This window comes from Schistocerca nitens, chromosome 2 (assembly GCF_023898315.1).
Source record: "Schistocerca nitens isolate TAMUIC-IGC-003100 chromosome 2, iqSchNite1.1, whole genome shotgun sequence".
Classification (NCBI taxonomy): domain Eukaryota; kingdom Metazoa; phylum Arthropoda; class Insecta; order Orthoptera; family Acrididae; genus Schistocerca; species Schistocerca nitens.
The window spans coordinates 366,904,769-366,930,178 of NC_064615.1; the positions used below are offsets into that span (position 1 = coordinate 366,904,769).

The following is a 25,410-nucleotide window of genomic DNA, read 5'->3' on the forward strand; positions in this document are numbered from 1 at the left end:
AAAGCAAAACTTCGAGAAGACCAACTCTGAAGCCATCGGCGCGCTAGGAGTTACTCCGCGCAGCAGCGATCATCTAGGAAGAGCGAGACGGGGGTGTCGCTCGACCACACAATAAATTTTTACTTAATCCAAATTTGCAATACCGGTTCGTCACTAGAATACTGCGCCTTGGTTCTTCCAAAAGCGATAGTAATAAGCACGTCGACTGCAGCGTCATTTAGGGTAGTGAGTCAGACATGGAGAGGATAAAAGGCGGGTGGAATGTGCAACGACAGGGGGCATTGCAGGGCGGGCGCCGACTCCTTGCGCTGTGGCGCCGGCGGCGGCCTGGAGGGGCTCCATGTAGAGCTGGCTGCCGCCGAGCCCAGGCGCCGTGCCGCTAACGAAGCGATCGCCTTTGGTGACATCTTTTGCAATAACGACTGCGCGAATCGACGGTATCTCGTAAGGAAAGAAAGAGCAGCAGATGCTGCTGAGGACTCTCCCTCGAGCGTTTCCGATGACTTCTTGAGCTCTTATTCGACATGGCATTCAGGCAGTCAAGGGTGCCGTCGATTGTTTCACACGAATGCGAAATACCGGCATTGTGCGTTTCCGCAAAGTGATTTTTACGCCACAATGGCGATCGTCCTACAAGTTGTATCACATGTGGAGGGCAGAGCGTAGCAGTTTCCGTGGTGTAGCGGTTATAACGTCTGCCTAACACGCACAAGGTCCCCGGTTCGATTGCGGGCGGAAACAAGTTTTCGTCGCACTCAGCAAGACACTTGCTACGATCTCTACTGTGACCATTTAAATCAACTTCAAACGTTCCACCAGCAGGGTGCACATGGCTCAAATGAAACTGTTTCAGAACTGGTTGTCGGATTTAGCGCTGACTTGGAGGCCTGGAAATGCGCGAAACAGCCGCCGCCATGCGGTTTGTTAGCACACCGTTGTACAAAACGCAAGGGCTCGTCCGGGATTTGAACCCGGGACCTCCTGCACCCGAAGCAGGAATCATACCCCTAGACCAACGAGCCTGTTCGTTCCGAAAACACACTGCATGTGAATGACGCCACCGTTGATGGTCTCACCATGTACGGCTGCAGCTCACCCAGCGTTCTCTCTGGCTGTCGCGGTTGGATTGTTTTCATCGACTTCTTGTACTATAGGAACCTCACGAATCGGAGGGAGCTCGTAGCCGATGCCCTTGCTAACACAGAAGGAAAACTGTTGCTACCACGAGTCTCCGGGTGGCACATCAGACGAACCGTCGTTTCCGTGGTGTAGCGGTTATCACGTCTGCTTTACACGCAGAAGGTCCCCGGTTCGATCCCGGGCGGGAACACAACAATTTTAATCCGTATATCGGATTTCATTTCCGGGATGACCTCACGGATGCGTATGCAGAGACAATCAATGTCATATTCTAGATGGATAGGGCGTCATTTTACTGTCAAATACTGTTGCTCTCTTATTGCACCGGTATTTGGTAACTGAGAACGCCCCTAGCTCCATTATGGCTGGCAAAATATACAACCCGGTTCTTCAGGGCTACTTCAGGTGCGCTTCCTACTGGCTATCCTGAGCTCGCGCTACTCGCCTTGTCACGGCTGTGACTGTGAAGGTAACTAATAATGAGAAACTCTTAGCCACGCTCAGTCTTACGTCCCACCCATTGGTTGTTGCCGTCGCTAGTAAGATGAAGGTAGACTGTCGCACAATCAAGCTGAATCTCCACTCACGGTGCACATATTCCGCAAAGACAACCTTGTTTTCCGTTGCAAGAAAAATTACCGTCTGCCTTTCTACCGAATTCCACCTACGTACTTTACTGGTGCCGGATTCTTGTTATATCCACGTGATATAACAGGCGTCTTACTCTTCATTGAGGAGCTGCAACCGGGACTGAGTTCCACCTACTCTTCAGCACGGTCAAAATGGCAGGGCTCGTCCGGGATTTGAACCCGGGACCTCCTGCACCCAAAGCAGGATTCATACCCCTAGACCAACGAGCCACCTGCCCGCACCACTCAAGCTAATCACAAGTAGTGCATCTCCCAGGGAACACAAACTTTCACGTGAATTCGCAAGATAAGCGCTTTCTGCAGGCAGCACTCACCACTGATGAGAAGAATATTAAAGGCGCCGAATAAAAAGCGAAATAACTTCATCGAACTCTGCTTATGAACAGCCGGCAGTGCCTCAGTTTCCGTATGTGGTTTCTCAGGGTTAAGAGAAGGCGAATGCACTAAACAAAATAACATCGGGAAAGCAAGCACCAACTCATAATGAAAATATTGAAGAATATACTGCAAGCAAAACTTCCAGAAGACGAATACTGAAGACGCCACAGACAAAAGAATTATTCTATGCAGCAACGATCATCTAGGAAGCGTGAATTGCATGTGCCGCTCCACCACACAACTTCTTTTGATACTGTTTTACTTATTCTAAATTTTCATTACCTGATCGTCTCTAGAATACTGTGTGATTATCACGTGGTTTCCTCCTTCCAACAGCGATAGTGGTAAGTAAATCGACTACAAAATCTTTCAAAGTAGGTCAGACACCAAAAAAAAAAAAAAAAAAATCGGAGCTGCGTGTAGCTCATGTCATTCTGCTTCAAAGGTAATTCAGCGGCTGGGAGTAGTGGCGTACTCCTGTAATCCAAGCTTCCGGGAGGCCGTTGTGTGGGAGAGATCTGGAAACAACTACAGATTCGGCCGTTTCACGAGCTCAGGAACGGCCGCGGTACCTTCATCGAGCTCTGCAGATCGACAGATGACAGTGTGGAAATTTCGGCAAGCGGTGGCTAAGGGTTAAGAGAAGCCGAACGCACTAAACACAAGAACGTCGGGAAACCGAAGCACGTAACTATAAGATTGCGGAATGCAGTGCAAAAGCAAAACTTCGAGAAGACCAACTCTGAAGCCATCGGCGCGCTAGGAGTTACTCCGCGCAGCAGCGATCATCTAGGAAGAGCGAGACGGGGGTGTCGCTCGACCACACAATAAATTTTTACTTAATCCAAATTTGCAATACCGGTTCGTCACTAGAATACTGCGCCTTGGTTCTTCCAAAAGCGATAGTAATAAGCACGTCGACTGCAGCGTCATTTAGGGTAGTGAGTCAGACATGGAGAGGATAAAAGGCGGGTGGAATGTGCAACGACAGGGGGCATTGCAGGGCGGGCGCCGACTCCTTGCGCTGTGGCGCCGGCGGCGGCCTGGAGGGGCTGGGGCTGCTGGTGCCTCCATGTAGAGCTGCCGCCGAGCCCAGGCGCCGTGCCGCTAACGAAGCGATCGCCTCTGGTGACATCTTTTGCAATAACGACTGCGCGAATCGACGGTATCTCGTAAGGAAAGAAAGAGCAGCAGATGCTGCTGAGGACTCTCCCTCGAGCGTTTCCGATGACTTCTTGAGCTCTTATTCGACATGGCATTCAGGCAGTCAAGGGTGCCGTCGATTGTTTCACACGAATGCGAAATACCGGCATTGTGCGTTTCCGCAAAGTGATTTTTACGCCACAATGGCGATCGTCCTACAAGTTGTATCACATGTGGAGGGCAGAGCGTAGCAGTTTCCGTGGTGTAGCGGTTATAACGTCTGCCTAACACGCACAAGGTCCCCGGTTCGATTGCGGGCGGAAACAAGTTTTCGTCGCACTCAGCAAGACACTTGCTACGATCTCTACTGTGACCATTTAAATCAACTTCAAACGTTCCACCAGCAGGGTGCACATGGCTCAAATGAAACTGTTTCAGAACTGGTTGTCGGATTTAGCGCTGACTTGGAGGCCTGGAAATGCGCGAAACAGCCGCCGCCATGGGGTTTGTTAGCACACCGTTGTACAAAACGCAAGGGCTCGTCCGGGATTTGAACCCGGGACCTCCTGCACCCGAAGCAGGAATCATACCCCTAGACCAACGAGCCTGTTCGTTCCGAAAACACACTGCATGTGAATGACGCCACCGTTGATGGTCTCACCATGTACGGCTGCAGCTCACCCAGCGTTCTCTCTGGCTGTCGCGGTTGGATTGTTTTCATCGACTTCTTGTACTATAGGAACCTCACGAATCGGAGGGAGCTCGTAGCCGATGCCCTTGCTAACACAGAAGGAAAACTGTTGCTACCACGAGTCTCCGGGTGGCACATCAGACGAACCGTCGTTTCCGTGGTGTAGCGGTTATCACGTCTGCTTTACACGCAGAAGGTCCCCGGTTCGATCCCGGGCGGGAACACAACAATTTTAATCCGTATATCGGATTTCATTTCCGGGATGACCTCACGGATGCGTATGCAGAGACAATCAATGTCATATTCTAGATGGATAGGGCGTCATTTTACTGTCAAATACTGTTGCTCTCTTATTGCACCGGTATTTGGTAACTGAGAACGCCCCTAGCTCCATTATGGCTGGCAAAATATACAACCCGGTTCTTCAGGGCTACTTCAGGTGCGCTTCCTACTGGCTATCCTGAGCTCGCGCTACTCGCCTTGTCACGGCTGTGACAAAGTGTGAAGGTAACTAATAATGAGAAACTCTTAGCCACGCTCAGTCTTACGTCCCACCCATTGGTTGTTGCCGTCGCTAGTAAGATGAAGGTAGACTGTCGCACAATCAAGCTGAATCTCCACTCACGGTGCACATATTCCGCAAAGACAACCTTGTTTTCCGTTGCAAGAAAAATTACCGTCTGCCTTTCTACCGAATTCCACCTACGTACTTTACTGGTGCCGGATTCTTGTTATATCCACGTGATATAACAGGCGTCTTACTCTTCATTGAGGAGCTGCAACCGGGACTGAGTTCCACCTACTCTTCAGCACGGTCAAAATGGCAGGGCTCGTCCGGGATTTGAACCCGGGACCTCCTGCACCCAAAGCAGGAATCATACCCCTAGACCAACGAGCCACCTGCCCGCACCACTCAAGCTAATCACAAGTAGTGCATCTCCCAGGGAACACAAACTTTCACGTGAATTCGCAAGATAAGCGCTTTCTGCAGGCAGCACTCACCACTGATGAGAAGAATATTAAAGGCGCCGAATAAAAAGCGAAATAACTTCATCGAACTCTGCTTATGAACAGCCGGCAGTGCCTCAGTTTCCGTATGTGGTTTCTCAGGGTTAAGAGAAGGCGAATGCACTAAACAAAATAACATCGGGAAAGCAAGCACCAACTCATAATGAAAATATTGAAGAATATACTGCAAGCAAAACTTCCAGAAGACGAATACTGAAGACGCCACAGACAAAAGAATTATTCTATGCAGCAACGATCATCTAGGAAGCGTGAATTGCATGTGCCGCTCCACCACACAACTTCTTTTGATACTGTTTTACTTATTCTAAATTTTCATTACCTGATCGTCTCTAGAATACTGTGTGATTATCACGTGGTTTCCTCCTTCCAACAGCGATAGTGGTAAGTAAATCGACTACAAAATCTTTCAAAGTAGGTCAGACACCAAAAAAAAAAAATCGGAGCTGCGTGTAGCTCATGTCATTCTGCTTCAAAGGTAATTCAGCGGCTGGGAGTAGTGGCGTACTCCTGTAATCCAAGCTTCCGGGAGGCCGTTGTGTGGGAGAGATCTGGAAACAACTACAGATTCGGCCGTTTCACGAGCTCAGGAACGGCCGCGGTACCTTCATCGAGCTCTGCAGATCGACAGATGACAGTGTGGAAATTTCGGCAAGCGGTGGCTAAGGGTTAAGAGAAGCCGAACGCACTAAACACAAGAACGTCGGGAAACCGAAGCACGTAACTATAAGATTGCGGAATGCAGTGCAAAAGCAAAACTTCGAGAAGACCAACTCTGAAGCCATCGGCGCGCTAGGAGTTACTCCGCGCAGCAGCGATCATCTAGGAAGAGCGAGACGGGGGTGTCGCTCGACCACACAATAAATTTTTACTTAATCCAAATTTGCAATACCGGTTCGTCACTAGAATACTGCGCCTTGGTTCTTCCAAAAGCGATAGTAATAAGCACGTCGACTGCAGCGTCATTTAGGGTAGTGAGTCAGACATGGAGAGGATAAAAGGCGGGTGGAATGTGCAACGACAGGGGGCATTGCAGGGCGGGCGCCGACTCCTTGCGCTGTGGCGCCGGCGGCGGCCTGGAGGGGCTGGGGCTGCTGGTGCCTCCATGTAGAGCTGGCTGCCGCCGAGCCCAGGCGCCGTGCCGCTAACGAAGCGATCGCCTTTGGTGACATCTTTTGCAATAACGACTGCGCGAATCGACGGTATCTCGTAAGGAAAGAAAGAGCAGCAGATGCTGCTGAGGACTCTCCCTCGAGCGTTTCCGATGACTTCTTGAGCTCTTATTCGACATGGCATTCAGGCAGTCAAGGGTGCCGTCGATTGTTTCACACGAATGCGAAATACCGGCATTGTGCGTTTCCGCAAAGTGATTTTTACGCCACAATGGCGATCGTCCTACAAGTTGTATCACATGTGGAGGGCAGAGCGTAGCAGTTTCCGTGGTGTAGCGGTTATAACGTCTGCCTAACACGCACAAGGTCCCCGGTTCGATTGCGGGCGGAAACAAGTTTTCGTCGCACTCAGCAAGACACTTGCTACGATCTCTACTGTGACCATTTAAATCAACTTCAAACGTTCCACCAGCAGGGTGCACATGGCTCAAATGAAACTGTTTCAGAACTGGTTGTCGGATTTAGCGCTGACTTGGAGGCCTGGAAATGCGCGAAACAGCCGCCGCCATGCGGTTTGTTAGCACACCGTTGTACAAAACGCAAGGGCTCGTCCGGGATTTGAACCCGGGACCTCCTGCACCCGAAGCAGGAATCATACCCCTAGACCAACGAGCCTGTTCGTTCCGAAAACACACTGCATGTGAATGACGCCACCGTTGATGGTCTCACCATGTACGGCTGCAGCTCACCCAGCGTTCTCTCTGGCTGTCGCGGTTGGATTGTTTTCATCGACTTCTTGTACTATAGGAACCTCACGAATCGGAGGGAGCTCGTAGCCGATGCCCTTGCTAACACAGAAGGAAAACTGTTGCTACCACGAGTCTCCGGGTGGCACATCAGACGAACCGTCGTTTCCGTGGTGTAGCGGTTATCACGTCTGCTTTACACGCAGAAGGTCCCCGGTTCGATCCCGGGCGGGAACACAACAATTTTAATCCGTATATCGGATTTCATTTCCGGGATGACCTCACGGATGCGTATGCAGAGACAATCAATGTCATATTCTAGATGGATAGGGCGTCATTTTACTGTCAAATACTGTTGCTCTCTCATTGCACCGGTATTTGGTAACTGAGAACGCCCCTAACTCCATTATGGCTGGCAAAATATACAACCCGGTTCTTCAGGGCTACTTCAGGTGCGCTTCCTACTGGCTATCCTGAGCTCGCGCTACTCGCCTTGTCACGGCTGTGACAAAGTGTGAAGGTAACTAATAATGAGAAACTCTTAGCCACGCTCAGTCTTACGTCCCACCCATTGGTTGTTGCCGTCGCTAGTAAGATGAAGGTAGACTGTCGCACAATCAAGCTGAATCTCCACTCACGGTGCACATATTCCGCAAAGACAACCTTGTTTTCCGTTGCAAGAAAAATTACCGTCTGCCTTTCTACCGAATTCCACCTACGTACTTTACTGGTGCCGGATTCTTGTTATATCCACGTGATATAACAGGCGTCTTACTCTTCATTGAGGAGCTGCAACCGGGACTGAGTTCCACCTACTCTTCAGCACGGTCAAAATGGCAGGGCTCGTCCGGGATTTGAACCCGGGACCTCCTGCACCCAAAGCAGGAATCATACCCCTAGACCAACGAGCCACCTGCCCGCACCACTCAAGCTAATCACAAGTAGTGCATCTCCCAGGGAACACAAACTTTCACGTGAATTCGCAAGATAAGCGCTTTCTGCAGGCAGCACTCACCACCGATGAGAAGAATATTAAAGGCGCCGAATAAAAAGCGAAATAACTTCATCGAACTCTGCTTATGAACAGCCGGCAGTGCCTCAGTTTCCGTATGTGGTTTCTCAGGGTTAAGAGAAGGCGAATGCACTAAACAAAATAACATCGGGAAAGCAAGCACCAACTCATAATGAAAATATTGAAGAATATACTGCAAGCAAAACTTCCAGAAGACGAATACTGAAGACGCCACAGACAAAAGAATTATTCTATGCAGCAACGATCATCTAGGAAGCGTGAATTGCATGTGCCGCTCCACCACACAACTTCTTTTGATACTGTTTTACTTATTCTAAATTTTCATTACCTGATCGTCTCTAGAATACTGTGTGATTATCACGTGGTTTCCTCCTTCCAACAGCGATAGTGGTAAGTAAATCGACTACAAAATCTTTCAAAGTAGGTCAGACACAAAAAAAAAAAAAAAAAAATCGGAGCTGCGTGTAGCTCATGTCATTCTGCTTCAAAGGTAATTCAGCGGCTGGGAGTAGTGGCGTACTCCTGTAATCCAAGCTTCCGGGAGGCCGTTGTGTGGGAGAGATCTGGAAACAACTACAGATTCGGCCGTTTCACGAGCTCAGGAACGGCCGCGGTACTTTCATCGAGCTCTGCAGATCGACAGATGACAGTGTGGAAATTTCGGCAAGCGGTGGCTAAGGGTTAAGAGAAGCCGAACGCACTAAACACAAGAACGTCGGGAAACCGAAGCACGTAACTATAAGATTGCGGAATGCAGTGCAAAAGCAAAACTTCGAGAAGACCAACTCTGAAGCCATCGGCGCGCTAGGAGTTACTCCGCGCAGCAGCGATCATCTAGGAAGAGCGAGACGGGGGTGTCGCTCGACCACACAATAAATTTTTACTTAATCCAAATTTGCAATACCGGTTCGTCACTAGAATACTGCGCCTTGGTTCTTCCAAAAGCGATAGTAATAAGCACGTCGACTGCAGCGTCATTTAGGGTAGTGAGTCAGACATGGAGAGGATAAAAGGCGGGTGGAATGTGCAACGACAGGGGGCATTGCAGGGCGGGCGCCGACTCCTTGCGCTGTGGCGCCGGCGGCGGCCTGGAGGGGCTGGGGCTGCTGGTGCCTCCATGTAGAGCTGGCTGCCGCCGAGCCCAGGCGCCGTGCCGCTAACGAAGCGATCGCCTTTGGTGACATCTTTTGCAATAACGACTGCGCGAATCGACGGTATCTCGTAAGGAAAGAAAGAGCAGCAGATGCTGCTGAGGACTCTCCCTCGAGCGTTTCCGATGACTTCTTGAGCTCTTATTCGACATGGCATTCAGGCAGTCAAGGGTGCCGTCGATTGTTTCACACGAATGCGAAATACCGGCATTGTGCGTTTCCGCAAAGTGATTTTTACGCCACAATGGCGATCGTCCTACAAGTTGTATCACATGTGGAGGGCATAGCGTAGCAGTTTCCGTGGTGTAGCGGTTATAACGTCTGCCTAACACGCACAAGGTCCCCGGTTCGATTGCGGGCGGAAACAAGTTTTCGTCGCACTCAGCAAGACACTTGCTACGATCTCTACTGTGACCATTTAAATCAACTTCAAACGTTCCACCAGCAGGGTGCACATGGCTCAAATGAAACTGTTTCAGAACTGGTTGTCGGATTTAGCGCTGACTTGGAGGCCTGGAAATGCGCGAAACAGCCGCCGCCATGCGGTTTGTTAGCACACCGTTGTACAAAACGCAAGGGCTCGTCCGGGATTTGAACCCGGGACCTCCTGCACCCGAAGCAGGAATCATACCCCTAGACCAACGAGCCTGTTCGTTCCGAAAACACACTGCATGTGAATGACGCCACCGTTGATGGTCTCACCATGTACGGCTGCAGCTCACCCAGCGTTCTCTCTGGCTGTCGCGGTTGGATTGTTTTCATCGACTTCTTGTACTATAGGAACCTCACGAATCGGAGGGAGCTCGTAGCCGATGCCCTTGCTAACACAGAAGGAAAACTGTTGCTACCACGAGTCTCCGGGTGGCACATCAGACGAACCGTCGTTTCCGTGGTGTAGCGGTTATCACGTCTGCTTTACACGCAGAAGGTCCCCGGTTCGATCCCGGGCGGGAACACAACAATTTTAATCCGTATATCGGATTTCATTTCCGGGATGACCTCACGGATGCGTATGCAGAGACAATCAATGTCATATTCTAGATGGATAGGGCGTCATTTTACTGTCAAATACTGTTGCTCTCTTATTGCACCGGTATTTGGTAACTGAGAACGCCCCTAGCTCCATTATGGCTGGCAAAATATACAACCCGGTTCTTCAGGGCTACTTCAGGTGCGCTTCCTACTGGCTATCCTGAGCTCGCGCTACTCGCCTTGTCACGGCTGTGACAAAGTGTGAAGGTAACTAATAATGAGAAACTCTTAGCCACGCTCAGTCTTACGTCCCACCCATTGGTTGTTGCCGTCGCTAGTAAGATGAAGGTAGACTGTCGCACAATCAAGCTGAATCTCCACTCACGGTGCACATATTCCGCAAAGACAACCTTGTTTTCCGTTGCAAGAAAAATTACCGTCTGCCTTTCTACCGAATTCCACCTACGTACTTTACTGGTGCCGGATTCTTGTTATATCCACGTGATATAACAGGCGTCTTACTCTTCATTGAGGAGCTGCAACCGGGACTGAGTTCCACCTACTCTTCAGCACGGTCAAAATGGCAGGGCTCGTCCGGGATTTGAACCCGGGACCTCCTGCACCCAAAGCAGGAATCATACCCCTAGACCAACGAGCCACCTGCCCGCACCACTCAAGCTAATCACAAGTAGTGCATCTCCCAGGGAACACAAACTTTCACGTGAATTCGCAAGATAAGCGCTTTCTGCAGGCAGCACTCACCACTGATGAGAAGAATATTAAAGGCGCCGAATAAAAAGCGAAATAACTTCATCGAACTCTGCTTATGAACAGCCGGCAGTGCCTCAGTTTCCGTATGTGGTTTCTCAGGGTTAAGAGAAGGCGAATGCACTAAACAAAATAACATCGGGAAAGCAAGCACCAACTCATAATGAAAATATTGAAGAATATACTGCAAGCAAAACTTCCAGAAGACGAATACTGAAGACGCCACAGACAAAAGAATTATTCTATGCAGCAACGATCATCTAGGAAGCGTGAATTGCATGTGCCGCTCCACCACACAACTTCTTTTGATACTGTTTTACTTATTCTAAATTTTCATTACCTGATCGTCTCTAGAATACTGTGTGATTATCACGTGGTTTCCTCCTTCCAACAGCGATAGTGGTAAGTAAATCGACTACAAAATCTTTCAAAGTAGGTCAGACACCAAAAAAAAAAAAAAAATCGGAGCTGCGTGTAGCTCATGTCATTCTGCTTCAAAGGTAATTCAGCGGCTGGGAGTAGTGGCGTACTCCTGTAATCCAAGCTTCCGGGAGGCCGTTGTGTGGGAGAGATCTGGAAACAACTACAGATTCGGCCGTTTCACGAGCTCAGGAACGGCCGCGGTACTTTCATCGAGCTCTGCAGATCGACAGATGACAGTGTGGAAATTTCGGCAAGTGGTGGCTAAGGGTTAAGAGAAGCCGAACGCACTAAACACAAGAACGTCGGGAAACCGAAGCACGTAACTATAAGATTGCGGAATGCAGTGCAAAAGCAAAACTTCGAGAAGACCAACTCTGAAGCCATCGGCGCGCTAGGAGTTACTCCGCGCAGCAGCGATCATCTAGGAAGAGCGAGACGGGGGTGTCGCTCGACCACACAATAAATTTTTACTTAATCCAAATTTGCAATACCGGTTCGTCACTAGAATACTGCGCCTTGGTTCTTCCAAAAGCGATAGTAATAAGCACGTCGACTGCAGCGTCATTTAGGGTAGTGAGTCAGACATGGAGAGGATAAAAGGCGGGTGGAATGTGCAACGACAGGGGGCATTGCAGGGCGGGCGCCGACTCCTTGCGCTGTGGCGCCGGCGGCGGCCTGGAGGGGCTGGGGCTGCTGGTGCCTCCATGTAGAGCTGGCTGCCGCCGAGCCCAGGCGCCGTGCCGCTAACGAAGCGATCGCCTTTGGTGACATCTTTTGCAATAACGACTGCGCGAATCGACGGTATCTCGTAAGGAAAGAAAGAGCAGCAGATGCTGCTGAGGACTCTCCCTCGAGCGTTTCCGATGACTTCTTGAGCTCTTATTCGACATGGCATTCAGGCAGTCAAGGGTGCCGTCGATTGTTTCACACGAATGCGAAATACCGGCATTGTGCGTTTCCGCAAAGTGATTTTTACGCCACAATGGCGATCGTCCTACAAGTTGTATCACATGTGGAGGGCAGAGCGTAGCAGTTTCCGTGGTGTAGCGGTTATAACGTCTGCCTAACACGCACAAGGTCCCCGGTTCGATTGCGGGCGGAAACAAGTTTTCGTCGCACTCAGCAAGACACTTGCTACGATCTCTACTGTGACCATTTAAATCAACTTCAAACGTTCCACCAGCAGGGTGCACATGGCTCAAATGAAACTGTTTCAGAACTGGTTGTCGGATTTAGCGCTGACTTGGAGGCCTGGAAATGCGCGAAACAGCCGCCGCCATGCGGTTTGTTAGCACACCGTTGTACAAAACGCAAGGGCTCGTCCGGGATTTGAACCCGGGACCTCCTGCACCCGAAGCAGGAATCATACCCCTAGACCAACGAGCCTGTTCGTTCCGAAAACACACTGCATGTGAATGACGCCACCGTTGATGGTCTCACCATGTACGGCTGCAGCTCACCCAGCGTTCTCTCTGGCTGTCGCGGTTGGATTGTTTTCATCGACTTCTTGTACTATAGGAACCTCACGAATCGGAGGGAGCTCGTAGCCGATGCCCTTGCTAACACAGAAGGAAAACTGTTGCTACCACGAGTCTCCGGGTGGCACATCAGACGAACCGTCGTTTCCGTGGTGTAGCGGTTATCACGTCTGCTTTACACGCAGAAGGTCCCCGGTTCGATCCCGGGCGGGAACACAACAATTTTAATCCGTATATCGGATTTCATTTCCGGGATGACCTCACGGATGCGTATGCAGAGACAATCAATGTCATATTCTAGATGGATAGGGCGTCATTTTACTGTCAAATACTGTTGCTCTCTTATTGCACCGGTATTTGGTAACTGAGAACGCCCCTAGCTCCATTATGGCTGGCAAAATATACAACCCGGTTCTTCAGGGCTACTTCAGGTGCGCTTCCTACTGGCTATCCTGAGCTCGCGCTACTCGCCTTGTCACGGCTGTGACAAAGTGTGAAGGTAACTAATAATGAGAAACTCTTAGCCACGCTCAGTCTTACGTCCCACCCATTGGTTGTTGCCGTCGCTAGTAAGATGAAGGTAGACTGTCGCACAATCAAGCTGAATCTCCACTCACGGTGCACATATTCCGCAAAGACAACCTTGTTTTCCGTTGCAAGAAAAATTACCGTCTGCCTTTCTACCGAATTCCACCTACGTACTTTACTGGTGCCGGATTCTTGTTATATCCACGTGATATAACAGGCGTCTTACTCTTCATTGAGGAGCTGCAACCGGGACTGAGTTCCACCTACTCTTCAGCACGGTCAAAATGGCAGGGCTCGTCCGGGATTTGAACCCGGGACCTCCTGCACCCAAAGCAGGAATCATACCCCTAGACCAACGAGCCACCTGCCCGCACCACTCAAGCTAATCACAAGTAGTGCATCTCCCAGGGAACACAAACTTTCACGTGAATTCGCAAGATAAGCGCTTTCTGCAGGCAGCACTCACCACTGATGAGAAGAATATTAAAGGCGCCGAATAAAAAGCGAAATAACTTCATCGAACTCTGCTTATGAACAGCCGGCAGTGCCTCAGTTTCCGTATGTGGTTTCTCAGGGTTAAGAGAAGGCGAATGCACTAAACAAAATAACATCGGGAAAGCAAGCACCAACTCATAATAAAAATATTGAAGAATATACTGCAAGCAAAACTTCCAGAAGACGAATACTGAAGACGCCACAGACAAAAGAATTATTCTATGCAGCAACGATCATCTAGGAAGCGTGAATTGCATGTGCCGCTCCACCACACAACTTCTTTTGATACTGTTTTACTTATTCTAAATTTTCATTACCTGATCGTCTCTAGAATACTGTGTGATTATCACGTGGTTTCCTCCTTCCAACAGCGATAGTGGTAAGTAAATCGACTACAAAATCTTTCAAAGTAGGTCAGACACCAAAAAAAAAAAAAAAATCGGAGCTGCGTGTAGCTCATGTCATTCTGCTTCAAAGGTAATTCAGCGGCTGGGAGTAGTGGCGTACTCCTGTAATCCAAGCTTCCGGGAGGCCGTTGTGTGGGAGAGATCTGGAAACAACTACAGATTCGGCCGTTTCACGAGCTCAGGAACGGCCGCGGTACTTTCATCGAGCTCTGCAGATCGACAGATGACAGTGTGGAAATTTCGGCAAGCGGTGGCTAAGGGTTAAGAGAAGCCGAACGCACTAAACACAAGAACGTCGGGAAACCGAAGCACGTAACTATAAGATTGCGGAATGCAGTGCAAAAGCAAAACTTCGAGAAGACCAACTCTGAAGCCATCGGCGCGCTAGGAGTTACTCCGCGCAGCAGCGATCATCTAGGAAGAGCGAGACGGGGGTGTCGCTCGACCACACAATAAATTTTTACTTAATCCAAATTTGCAATACCGGTTCGTCACTAGAATACTGCGCCTTGGTTCTTCCAAACGCGATAGTAATAAGCACGTCGACTGCAGCGTCATTTAGGGTAGTGAGTCAGACATGGAGAGGATAAAAGGCGGGTGGAATGTGCAACGACAGGGGGCATTGCAGGGCGGGCGCCGACTCCTTGCGCTGTGGCGCCGGCGGCGGCCTGGAGGGGCTGGGGCTGCTGGTGCCTCCATGTAGAGCTGGCTGCCGCCGAGCCCAGGCGCCGTGCCGCTAACGAAGCGATCGCCTTTGGTGACATCTTTTGCAATAACGACTGCGCGAATCGACGGTATCTCGTAAGGAAAGAAAGAGCAGCAGATGCTGCTGAGGACTCTCCCTCGAGCGTTTCCGATGACTTCTTGAGCTCTTATTCGACATGGCATTCAGGCAGTCAAGGGTGCCGTCGATTGTTTCACACGAATGCGAAATACCAGCATTGTGCGTTTCCGCAAAGTGATTTTTACGCCACAATGGCGATCGTCCTACAAGTTGTATCACATGTGGAGGGCAGAGCGTAGCAGTTTCCGTGGTGTAGCGGTTATAACGTCTGCCTAACACGCACAAGGTCCCCGGTTCGATTGCGGGCGGAAACAAGTTTTCGTCGCACTCAGCAAGACACTTGCTACGATCTCTACTGTGACCATTTAAATCAACTTCAAACGTTCCACCAGCAGGGTGCACATGGCTCAAATGAAACTGTTTCAGAACTGGTTGTCGGATTTAGCGCTGACTTGGAGGCCTGGAAATGCGCGAAACAGCCGCCGCCATGCGGTTTGTTAGCACACCGTTGTACAAAACGCAAGGGCTCGTCCGGGATTTGAACCCGGGACCTCCTGCACCCGAAGCAGGAATCATACCCCTAGACCAACGAGCCTGTTCGTTCCGAAAACACACTGCATGTGAATGACGCCACCGTTGATGGTCTCACCATGTACGGCTGCAGCTCACCCAGCGTTCTCTCTGGCTGTCGCGGTTGGATTGTTTTCATCGACTTCTTGTACTATAGGAACCTCACGAATCGGAGGGAGCTCGTAGCCGATGCCCTTGCTAACACAGAAGGAAAACTGTTGCTACCACGAGTCTCCGGGTGGCACATCAGACGAACCGTCGTTTCCGTGGTGTAGCGGTTATCACGTCTGCTTTACACGCAGAAGGTCCCCGGTTCGATCCCGGGCGGGAACACAACAATTTTAATCCGTATATCGGATTTCATTTCCGGGATGACCTCACGGATGCGTATGCAGAGACAATCAATGTCATATTCTAGATGGATAGGGCGTCATTTTACTGTCAAATACTGTTGCTCTCTTATTGCACCGGTATTTGGTAACTGAGAACGCCCCTAGCTCCATTATGGCTGGCAAAATATACAACCCGGTTCTTCAGGGCTACTTCAGGTGCGCTTCCTACTGGCTATCCTGAGCTCGCGCTACTCGCCTTGTCACGGCTGTGACAAAGTGTGAAGGTAACTAATAATGAGAAACTCTTAGCCACGCTCAGTCTTACGTCCCACCCATTGGTTGTTGCCGTCGCTAGTAAGATGAAGGTAGACTGTCGCACAATCAAGCTGAATCTCCACTCACGGTGCACATATTCCGCAAAGACAACCTTGTTTTCCGTTGCAAGAAAAATTACCGTCTGCCTTTCTACCGAATTCCACCTACGTACTTTACTGGTGCCGGATTCTTGTTATATCCACGTGATATAACAGGCGTCTTACTCTTCATTGAGGAGCTGCAACCGGGACTGAGTTCCACCTACTCTTCAGCACGGTCAAAATGGCAGGGCTCGTCCGGGATTTGAACCCGGGACCTCCTGCACCCAAAGCAGGAATCATACCCCTAGACCAACGAGCCACCTGCCCGCACCACTCAAGCTAATCACAAGTAGTGCATCTCCCAGGGAACACAAACTTTCACGTGAATTCGCAAGATAAGCGCTTTCTGCAGGCAGCACTCACCACTGATGAGAAGAATATTAAAGGCGCCGAATAAAAAGCGAAATAACTTCATCGAACTCTGCTTATGAACAGCCGGCAGTGCCTCAGTTTCCGTATGTGGTTTCTCAGGGTTAAGAGAAGGCGAATGCACTAAACAAAATAACATCGGGAAAGCAAGCACCAACTCATAATGAAAATATTGAAGAATATACTGCAAGCAAAACTTCCAGAAGACGAATACTGAAGACGCCACAGACAAAAGAATTATTCTATGCAGCAACGATCATCTAGGAAGCGTGAATTGCATGTGCCGCTCCACCACACAACTTCTTTTGATACTGTTTTACTTATTCTAAATTTTCATTACCTGATCGTCTCTAGAATACTGTGTGATTATCACGTGGTTTCCTCCTTCCAACAGCGATAGTGGTAAGTAAATCGACTACAAAATCTTTCAAAGTAGGTCAGACACAAAAAAAAAAAAAAAATCGGAGCTGCGTGTAGCTCATGTCATTCTGCTTCAAAGGTAATTCAGCGGCTGGGAGTAGTGGCGTACTCCTGTAATACAAGCTTCCGGGAGGCCGTTGTGTGGGAGAGATCTGGAAACAACTACAGATTCGGCCGTTTCACGAGCTCAGGAACGGCCGCGGTACTTTCATCGAGCTCTGCAGATCGACAGATGACAGTGTGGAAATTTCGGCAAGCGGTGGCTAAGGGTTAAGAGAAGCCGAACGCACTAAACACAAGAACGTCGGGAAACCGAAGCACGTAACTATAAGATTGCGGAATGCAGTGCAAAAGCAAAACTTCGAGAAGACCAACTCTGAAGCCATCGGCGCGCTAGGAGTTACTCCGCGCAGCAGCGATCATCTAGGAAGAGCGAGACGGGGGTGTCGCTCGACCACACAATAAATTTTTACTTAATCCAAATTTGCAATACCGGTTCGTCACTAGAATACTGCGCCTTGGTTCTTCCAAAAGCGATAGTAATAAGCACGTCGACTGCAGCGTCATTTAGGGTAGTGAGTCAGACATGGAGAGGATAAAAGGCGGGTGGAATGTGCAACGACAGGGGGCATTGCAGGGCGGGCGCCGACTCCTTGCGCTGTGGCGCCGGCGGCGGCCTGGAGGGGCTGGGGCTGCTGGTGCCTCCATGTAGAGCTGGCTGCCGCCGAGCCCAGGCGCCGTGCCGCTAACGAAGCGATCGCCTTTGGTGACATCTTTTGCAATAACGACTGCGCGAATCGACGGTATCTCGTAAGGAAAGAAAGAGCAGCAGATGCTGCTGAGGACTCTCCCTCGAGCGTTTCCGATGACTTCTTGAGCTCTTATTCGACATGGCATTCAGGCAGTCAAGGGTGCCGTCGATTGTTTCACACGAATGCGAAATACCGGCATTGTGCGTTTCCGCAAAGTGATTTTTACGCCACAATGGCGATCGTCCTACAAGTTGTATCACATGTGGAGGGCATAGCGTAGCAGTTTCCGTGGTGTAGCGGTTATAACGTCTGCCTAACACGCACAAGGTCCCCGGTTCGATTGCGGGCGGAAACAAGTTTTCGTCGCACTCAGCAAGACACTTGCTACGATCTCTACTGTGACCATTTAAATCAACTTCAAACGTTCCACCAGCAGGGTGCACATGGCTCAAATGAAACTGTTTCAGAACTGGTTGTCGGATTTAGCGCTGACTTGGAGGCCTGGAAATGCGCGAAACAGCCGCCGCCATGCGGTTTGTTAGCACACCGTTGTACAAAACGCAAGGGCTCGTCCGGGATTTGAACCCGGGACCTCCTGCACCCGAAGCAGGAATCATACCCCTAGACCAACGAGCCTGTTCGTTCCGAAAACACACTGCATGTGAATGACGCCACCGTTGATGGTCTCACCATGTACGGCTGCAGCTCACCCAGCGTTCTCTCTGGCTGTCGCGGTTGGATTGTTTTCATCGACTTCTTGTACTATAGGAACCTCACGAATCGGAGGGAGCTCGTAGCCGATGCCCTTGCTAACACAGAAGGAAAACTGTTGCTACCACGAGTCTCCGGGTGGCACATCAGACGAACCGTCGTTTCCGTGGTGTAGCGGTTATCACGTCTGCTTTACACGCAGAAGGTCCCCGGTTCGATCCCGGGCGGGAACACAACAATTTTAATCCGTATATCGGATTTCATTTCCGGGATGACCTCACGGATGCGTATGCAGAGACAATCAATGTCATATTCTAGATGGATAGGGCGTCATTTTACTGTCAAATACTGTTGCTCTCTTATTGCACCGGTATTTGGTAACTGAGAACGCCCCTAGCTCCATTATGGCTGGCAAAATATACAACCCGGTTCTTCAGGGCTACTTCAGGTGCGCTTCCTACTGGCTATCCTGAGCTCGCGCTACTCGCCTTGTCACGGCTGTGACAAAGTGTGAAGGTAACTAATAATGAGAAACTCTTAGCCACGCTCAGTCTTACGTCCCACCCATTGGTTGTTGCCGTCGCTAGTAAGATGAAGGTAGACTGTCGCACAATCAAGCTGAATCTCCACTCACGGTGCACATATTCCGCAAAGACAACCTTGTTTTCCGTTGCAAGAAAAATTACCGTCTGCCTTTCTACCGAATTCCACCTACGTACTTTACTGGTGCCGGATTCTTGTTATATCCACGTGATATAACAGGCGTCTTACTCTTCATTGAGGAGCTGCAACCGGGACTGAGTTCCACCTACTCTTCAGCACGGTCAAAATGGCAGGGCTCGTCCGGGATTTGAACCCGGGACCTCCTGCACCCAAAGCAGGAATCATACCCCTAGACCAACGAGCCACCTGCCCGCACCACTCAAGCTAATCACAAGTAGTGCATCTCCCAGGGAACACAAACTTTCACGTGAATTCGCAAGATAAGCGCTTTCTGCAGGCAGCACTCACCACTGATGAGAAGAATATTAAAGGCGCCGAATAAAAAGCGAAATAACTTCATCGAACTCTGCTTATGAACAGCCGGCAGTGCCTCAGTTTCCGTATGTGGTTTCTCAGGGTTAAGAGAAGGCGAATGCACTAAACAAAATAACATCGGGAAAGCAAGCACCAACTCATAATGAAAATATTGAAGAATATACTGCAAGCAAAACTTCCAGAAGACGAATACTGAAGACGCCACAGACAAAAGAATTATTCTATGCAGCAACGATCATCTAGGAAGCGTGAATTGCATGTGCCGCTCCACCACACAACTTCTTTTGATACTGTTTTACTTATTCTAAATTTTCATTACCTGATCGTCTCTAGAATACTGTGTGATTATCACGTGGTTTCCTCCTTCCAACAGCGATAGTGGTAAGTAAATCGACTACAAAATCTTTCAAAGTAGGTCAGACACCAAAAAAAAAAAAAAATCGGAGCTGCGTGTAGCTCATGTCATTCTGCTTCAAAGGTAATTCAGCGGCTGGGAGTAGTGGCGTACTCCTGTAATCCAAGCTTCCGGGAGGCCGTTGTGTGGGAGAGATCTGGAAACAACTACAGATTCGGCCGTTTCACGAGCTCAGGAACGGCCGCGGTACTTTCATCGAGCTCTGCAGATCGACAGATGACAGTGTGGAAATTTCGGCAAGCGGTGGCTAAGGGTTAAGAGAAGCCGAACGCACTAAACACAAGAACGTCGGGAAACCGAAGCACGTAACTATAAGATTGCGGAATGCAGTGCAAAAGCAAAACTTCGAGAAGACCAACTCTGAAGCCATCGGCGCGCTAGGAGTTACTCCGCGCAGCAGCGATCATCTAGGAAGAGCGAGACGGGGGTGTCGCTCGACCACACAATAAATTTTTACTTAATCCAAATTTGCAATACCGGTTCGTCACTAGAATACTGCGCCTTGGTTCTTCCAAAAGCGATAGTAATAAGCACGTCGACTGCAGCGTCATTTAGGGTAGTGAGTCAGACATGGAGAGGATAAAAGGCGGGTGGAATGTGCAACGACAGGGGGCATTGCAGGGCGGGCGCCGACTCCTTGCGCTGTGGCGCCGGCGGCGGCCTGGAGGGGCTGGGGCTGCTGGTGCCTCCATGTTGAGCTGGCTGCCGCCGAGCCCAGGCGCCGTGCCGCTAACGAAGCGATCGCCTTTGGTGACATCTTTTGCAATAACGACTGCGCGAATCGACGGTATCTCGTAAGGAAAGAAAGAGCAGCAGATGCTGCTGAGGACTCTCCCTCGAGCGTTTCCGATGACTTCTTGAGCTCTTATTCGACATGGCATTCAGGCAGTCAAGGGTGCCGTCGATTGTTTCACACGAATGCGAAATACCGGCATTGTGCGTTTCCGCAAAGTGATTTTTACGCCACAATGGCGATCGTCCTACAAGTTGTATCACATGTGGAGGGCAGAGCGTAGCAGTTTCCGTGGTGTAGCGGTTATAACGTCTGCCTAACACGCACAAGGTCCCCGGTTCGATTGCGGGCGGAAACAAGTTTTCGTCGCACTCAGCAAGACACTTGCTACGATCTCTACTGTGACCATTTAAATCAACTTCAAACGTTCCACCAGCAGGGTGCACATGGCTCAAATGAAACTGTTTCAGAACTGGTTGTCGGATTTAGCGCTGACTTGGAGGCCTGGAAATGCGCGAAACAGCCGCCGCCATGCGGTTTGTTAGCACACCGTTGTACAAAACGCAAGGGCTCGTCCGGGATTTGAACCCGGGACCTCCTGCACCCGAAGCAGGAATCATACCCCTAGACCAACGAGCCTGTTCGTTCCGAAAACACACTGCATGTGAATGACGCCACCGTTGATGGTCTCACCATGTACGGCTGCAGCTCACCCAGCGTTCTCTCTGGCTGTCGCGGTTGGATTGTTTTCATCGACTTCTTGTACTATAGGAACCTCACGAATCGGAGGGAGCTCGTAGCCGATGCCCTTGCTAACACAGAAGGAAAACTGTTGCTACCACGAGTCTCCGGGTGGCACATCAGACGAACCGTCGTTTCCGTGGTGTAGCGGTTATCACGTCTGCTTTACACGCAGAAGGTCCCCGGTTCGATCCCGGGCGGGAACACAACAATTTTAATCCGTATATCGGATTTCATTTCCGGGATGACCTCACGGATGCGTATGCAGAGACAATCAATGTCATATTCTAGATGGATAGGGCGTCATTTTACTGTCAAATACTGTTGCTCTCTTATTGCACCGGTATTTGGTAACTGAGAACGCCCCTAGCTCCATTATGGCTGGCAAAATATACAACCCGGTTCTTCAGGGCTACTTCAGGTGCGCTTCCTACTGGCTATCCTGAGCTCGCGCTACTCGCCTTGTCACGGCTGTGACAAAGTGTGAAGGTAACTAATAATGAGAAACTCTTAGCCACGCTCAGTCTTACGTCCCACCCATTGGTTGTTGCCGTCGCTAGTAAGATGAAGGTAGACTGTCGCACAATCAAGCTGAATCTCCACTCACGGTGCACATATTCCGCAAAGACAACCTTGTTTTCCGTTGCAAGAAAAATTACCGTCTGCCTTTCTACCGAATTCCACCTACGTACTTTACTGGTGCCGGATTCTTGTTATATCCACGTGATATAACAGGCGTCTTACTCTTCATTGAGGAGCTGCAACCGGGACTGAGTTCCACCTACTCTTCAGCACGGTCAAAATGGCAGGGCTCGTCCGGGATTTGAACCCGGGACCTCCTGCACCCAAAGCAGGAATCATACCCCTAGACCAACGAGCCACCTGCCCGCACCACTCAAGCTAATCACAAGTAGTGCATCTCCCAGGGAACACAAACTTTCACGTGAATTCGCAAGATAAGCGCTTTCTGCAGGCAGCACTCACCACTGATGAGAAGAATATTAAAGGCGCCGAATAAAAAGCGAAATAACTTCATCGAACTCTGCTTATGAACAGCCGGCAGTGCCTCAGTTTCCGTATGTGGTTTCTCAGGGTTAAGAGAAGGCGAATGCACTAAACAAAATAACATCGGGAAAGCAAGCACCAACTCATAATGAAAATATTGAAGAATATACTGCAAGCAAAACTTCCAGAAGACGAATACTGAAGACGCCACAGACAAAAGAATTATTCTATGCAGCAACGATCATCTAGGAAGCGTGAATTGCATGTGCCGCTCCACCACACAACTTCTTTTGATACTGTTTTACTTATTCTAAATTTTCATTACCTGATCGTCTCTAGAATACTGTGTGATTATCACGTGGTTTCCTCCTTCCAACAGCGATAGTGGTAAGTAAATCGACTACAAAATCTTTCAAAGTAGGTCAGACACCAAAAAAAAAAAAAAAAAAAAATCGGAGCTGCGTGTAGCTCATGTCATTCTGCTTCAAAGGTAATTCAGCGGCTGGGAGTAGTGGCGTACTCCTGTAATACAAGCTTCCGGGAGGCCGTTGTGTGGGAGAGATCTGGAAACAACTACAGATTCGGCCGTTTCACGAGCTCAGGAACGGCCGCGGTACTTTCATCGAGCTCTGCAGATCGACAGATGACAGTGTGGAAATTTCGGCAAGCGGTGGCTAAGGGTTAAGAGAAGCCGAACGCACTAAACACAAGAACGTCGGGAAACCGAAGCACGTAACTATAAGATTGCGGAATGCAGTGCAAAAGCAAAACTTCGAGAAGACCAACTCTGAAGCCATCGGCGCGCTAGGAGTTACTCCGCGCAGCAGCGATCATCTAGGAAGAGCGAGACGGGGGTGTCGCTCGACCACACAATAAATTTTTACTTAATCCAAATTTGCAATACCGGTTCGTCACTAGAATACTGCGCCTTGGTTCTTCCAAAAGCGATAGTAATAAGCACGTCGACTGCAGCGTCATTTAGGGTAGTGAGTCAGACATGGAGAGGATAAAAGGCGGGTGGAATGTGCAACGACAGGGGGCATTGCAGGGCGGGCGCCGACTCCTTGCGCTGTGGCGCCGGCGGCGGCCTGGAGGGGCTGGGGCTGCTGGTGCCTCCATGTAGAGCTGGCTGCCGCCGAGCCCAGGCGCCGTGCCGCTAACGAAGCGATCGCCTTTGGTGACATCTTTTGCAATAACGACTGCGCGAATCGACGGTATCTCGTAAGGAAAGAAAGAGCAGCAGATGCTGCTGAGGACTCTCCCTCGAGCGTTTCCGATGACTTCTTGAGCTCTTATTCGACATGGCATTCAGGCAGTCAAGGGTGCCGTCGATTGTTTCACACGAATGCGAAATACCGGCATTGTGCGTTTCCGCAAAGTGATTTTTACGCCACAATGGCGATCGTCCTACAAGTTGTATCACATGTGGAGGGCAGAGCGTAGCAGTTTCCGTGGTGTAGCGGTTATAACGTCTGCCTAACACGCACAAGGTCCCCGGTTCGATTGCGGGCGGAAACAAGTTTTCGTCGCACTCAGCAAGACACTTGCTACGATCTCTACTGTGACCATTTAAATCAACTTCAAACGTTCCACCAGCAGGGTGCACATGGCTCAAATGAAACTGTTTCAGAACTGGTTGTCGGATTTAGCGCTGACTTGGAGGCCTGGAAATGCGCGAAACAGCCGCCGCCATGCGGTTTGTTAGCACACCGTTGTACAAAACGCAAGGGCTCGTCCGGGATTTGAACCCGGGACCTCCTGCACCCGAAGCAGGAATCATACCCCTAGACCAACGAGCCTGTTCGTTCCGAAAACACACTGCATGTGAATGACGCCACCGTTGATGGTCTCACCATGTACGGCTGCAGCTCACCCAGCGTTCTCTCTGGCTGTCGCGGTTGGATTGTTTTCATCGACTTCTTGTACTATAGGAACCTCACGAATCGGAGGGAGCTCGTAGCCGATGCCCTTGCTAACACAGAAGGAAAACTGTTGCTACCACGAGTCTCCGGGTGGCACATCAGACGAACCGTCGTTTCCGTGGTGTAGCGGTTATCACGTCTGCTTTACACGCAGAAGGTCCCCGGTTCGATCCCGGGCGGGAACACAACAATTTTAATCCGTATATCGGATTTCATTTCCGGGATGACCTCACGGATGCGTATGCAGAGACAATCAATGTCATATTCTAGATGGATAGGGCGTCATTTTACTGTCAAATACTGTTGCTCTCTTATTGCACCGGTATTTGGTAACTGAGAACGCCCCTAGCTCCATTATGGCTGGCAAAATATACAACCCGGTTCTTCAGGGCTACTTCAGGTGCGCTTCCTACTGGCTATCCTGAGCTCGCGCTACTCGCCTTGTCACGGCTGTGACAAAGTGTGAAGGTAACTAATAATGAGAAACTCTTAGCCACGCTCAGTCTTACGTCCCACCCATTGGTTGTTGCCGTCGCTAGTAAGATGAAGGTAGACTGTCGCACAATCAAGCTGAATCTCCACTCACGGTGCACATATTCCGCAAAGACAACCTTGTTTTCCGTTGCAAGAAAAATTACCGTCTGCCTTTCTACCGAATTCCACCTACGTACTTTACTGGTGCCGGATTCTTGTTATATCCACGTGATATAACAGGCGTCTTACTCTTCATTGAGGAGCTGCAACCGGGACTGAGTTCCACCTACTCTTCAGCACGGTCAAAATGGCAGGGCTCGTCCGGGATTTGAACCCGGGACCTCCTGCACCCAAAGCAGGAATCATACCCCTAGACCAACGAGCCACCTGCCCGCACCACTCAAGCTAATCACAAGTAGTGCATCTCCCAGGGAACACAAACTTTCACGTGAATTCGCAAGATAAGCGCTTTCTGCAGGCAGCACTCACCACTGATGAGAAGAATATTAAAGGCGCCGAATAAAAAGCGAAATAACTTCATCGAACTCTGCTTATGAACAGCCGGCAGTGCCTCAGTTTCCGTATGT

At 49.9% G+C, this 25,410-nt stretch overlaps 27 non-coding genes across 27 annotated transcripts; 9 read left to right on the top strand and 18 right to left on the bottom strand.

The window, feature by feature from the left end:
- Window positions 1–950: 950 nt before the first annotated feature.
- On the bottom strand, window positions 951–1,022 carry Trnap-cgg (transfer RNA proline (anticodon CGG)). The gene has a single exon. It is a non-coding gene; the product is annotated as a tRNA-Pro (tRNA).
- Window positions 1,023–1,257: 235 nt separating this feature from the next.
- Trnav-uac (transfer RNA valine (anticodon UAC)) lies at window positions 1,258–1,330 on the top strand. Its single transcript has one exon. It is a non-coding gene; the product is annotated as a tRNA-Val (tRNA).
- A 598-nt stretch (window positions 1,331–1,928) lies between these two features.
- Window positions 1,929–2,000, bottom strand: Trnap-ugg (transfer RNA proline (anticodon UGG)). Its single transcript has one exon. It is a non-coding gene; the product is annotated as a tRNA-Pro (tRNA).
- A 1,846-nt stretch (window positions 2,001–3,846) lies between these two features.
- Trnap-cgg (transfer RNA proline (anticodon CGG)) lies at window positions 3,847–3,918 on the bottom strand. The gene has a single exon. It is a non-coding gene; the product is annotated as a tRNA-Pro (tRNA).
- A 235-nt stretch (window positions 3,919–4,153) lies between these two features.
- Trnav-uac (transfer RNA valine (anticodon UAC)) lies at window positions 4,154–4,226 on the top strand. Its single transcript has one exon. It is a non-coding gene; the product is annotated as a tRNA-Val (tRNA).
- A 602-nt stretch (window positions 4,227–4,828) lies between these two features.
- Trnap-ugg (transfer RNA proline (anticodon UGG)) lies at window positions 4,829–4,900 on the bottom strand. Its single transcript has one exon. It is a non-coding gene; the product is annotated as a tRNA-Pro (tRNA).
- A 1,843-nt stretch (window positions 4,901–6,743) lies between these two features.
- Window positions 6,744–6,815, bottom strand: Trnap-cgg (transfer RNA proline (anticodon CGG)). Its single transcript has one exon. It is a non-coding gene; the product is annotated as a tRNA-Pro (tRNA).
- A 235-nt stretch (window positions 6,816–7,050) lies between these two features.
- Window positions 7,051–7,123, top strand: Trnav-uac (transfer RNA valine (anticodon UAC)). Its single transcript has one exon. It is a non-coding gene; the product is annotated as a tRNA-Val (tRNA).
- Window positions 7,124–7,725: 602 nt separating this feature from the next.
- Trnap-ugg (transfer RNA proline (anticodon UGG)) lies at window positions 7,726–7,797 on the bottom strand. The gene has a single exon. It is a non-coding gene; the product is annotated as a tRNA-Pro (tRNA).
- Window positions 7,798–9,646: 1,849 nt separating this feature from the next.
- Window positions 9,647–9,718, bottom strand: Trnap-cgg (transfer RNA proline (anticodon CGG)). The gene has a single exon. It is a non-coding gene; the product is annotated as a tRNA-Pro (tRNA).
- A 235-nt stretch (window positions 9,719–9,953) lies between these two features.
- On the top strand, window positions 9,954–10,026 carry Trnav-uac (transfer RNA valine (anticodon UAC)). Its single transcript has one exon. It is a non-coding gene; the product is annotated as a tRNA-Val (tRNA).
- A 602-nt stretch (window positions 10,027–10,628) lies between these two features.
- On the bottom strand, window positions 10,629–10,700 carry Trnap-ugg (transfer RNA proline (anticodon UGG)). Its single transcript has one exon. It is a non-coding gene; the product is annotated as a tRNA-Pro (tRNA).
- A 1,847-nt stretch (window positions 10,701–12,547) lies between these two features.
- On the bottom strand, window positions 12,548–12,619 carry Trnap-cgg (transfer RNA proline (anticodon CGG)). The gene has a single exon. It is a non-coding gene; the product is annotated as a tRNA-Pro (tRNA).
- Window positions 12,620–12,854: 235 nt separating this feature from the next.
- On the top strand, window positions 12,855–12,927 carry Trnav-uac (transfer RNA valine (anticodon UAC)). The gene has a single exon. It is a non-coding gene; the product is annotated as a tRNA-Val (tRNA).
- A 602-nt stretch (window positions 12,928–13,529) lies between these two features.
- Window positions 13,530–13,601, bottom strand: Trnap-ugg (transfer RNA proline (anticodon UGG)). Its single transcript has one exon. It is a non-coding gene; the product is annotated as a tRNA-Pro (tRNA).
- Window positions 13,602–15,448: 1,847 nt separating this feature from the next.
- Window positions 15,449–15,520, bottom strand: Trnap-cgg (transfer RNA proline (anticodon CGG)). Its single transcript has one exon. It is a non-coding gene; the product is annotated as a tRNA-Pro (tRNA).
- Window positions 15,521–15,755: 235 nt separating this feature from the next.
- On the top strand, window positions 15,756–15,828 carry Trnav-uac (transfer RNA valine (anticodon UAC)). Its single transcript has one exon. It is a non-coding gene; the product is annotated as a tRNA-Val (tRNA).
- Window positions 15,829–16,430: 602 nt separating this feature from the next.
- On the bottom strand, window positions 16,431–16,502 carry Trnap-ugg (transfer RNA proline (anticodon UGG)). The gene has a single exon. It is a non-coding gene; the product is annotated as a tRNA-Pro (tRNA).
- A 1,846-nt stretch (window positions 16,503–18,348) lies between these two features.
- Window positions 18,349–18,420, bottom strand: Trnap-cgg (transfer RNA proline (anticodon CGG)). The gene has a single exon. It is a non-coding gene; the product is annotated as a tRNA-Pro (tRNA).
- Window positions 18,421–18,655: 235 nt separating this feature from the next.
- On the top strand, window positions 18,656–18,728 carry Trnav-uac (transfer RNA valine (anticodon UAC)). Its single transcript has one exon. It is a non-coding gene; the product is annotated as a tRNA-Val (tRNA).
- Window positions 18,729–19,330: 602 nt separating this feature from the next.
- Window positions 19,331–19,402, bottom strand: Trnap-ugg (transfer RNA proline (anticodon UGG)). The gene has a single exon. It is a non-coding gene; the product is annotated as a tRNA-Pro (tRNA).
- A 1,846-nt stretch (window positions 19,403–21,248) lies between these two features.
- Window positions 21,249–21,320, bottom strand: Trnap-cgg (transfer RNA proline (anticodon CGG)). Its single transcript has one exon. It is a non-coding gene; the product is annotated as a tRNA-Pro (tRNA).
- Window positions 21,321–21,555: 235 nt separating this feature from the next.
- Window positions 21,556–21,628, top strand: Trnav-uac (transfer RNA valine (anticodon UAC)). Its single transcript has one exon. It is a non-coding gene; the product is annotated as a tRNA-Val (tRNA).
- A 602-nt stretch (window positions 21,629–22,230) lies between these two features.
- Window positions 22,231–22,302, bottom strand: Trnap-ugg (transfer RNA proline (anticodon UGG)). The gene has a single exon. It is a non-coding gene; the product is annotated as a tRNA-Pro (tRNA).
- Window positions 22,303–24,154: 1,852 nt separating this feature from the next.
- Window positions 24,155–24,226, bottom strand: Trnap-cgg (transfer RNA proline (anticodon CGG)). Its single transcript has one exon. It is a non-coding gene; the product is annotated as a tRNA-Pro (tRNA).
- Window positions 24,227–24,461: 235 nt separating this feature from the next.
- Window positions 24,462–24,534, top strand: Trnav-uac (transfer RNA valine (anticodon UAC)). The gene has a single exon. It is a non-coding gene; the product is annotated as a tRNA-Val (tRNA).
- Window positions 24,535–25,136: 602 nt separating this feature from the next.
- On the bottom strand, window positions 25,137–25,208 carry Trnap-ugg (transfer RNA proline (anticodon UGG)). Its single transcript has one exon. It is a non-coding gene; the product is annotated as a tRNA-Pro (tRNA).
- Between the last annotated feature and the right edge of the window lie 202 nt (window positions 25,209–25,410).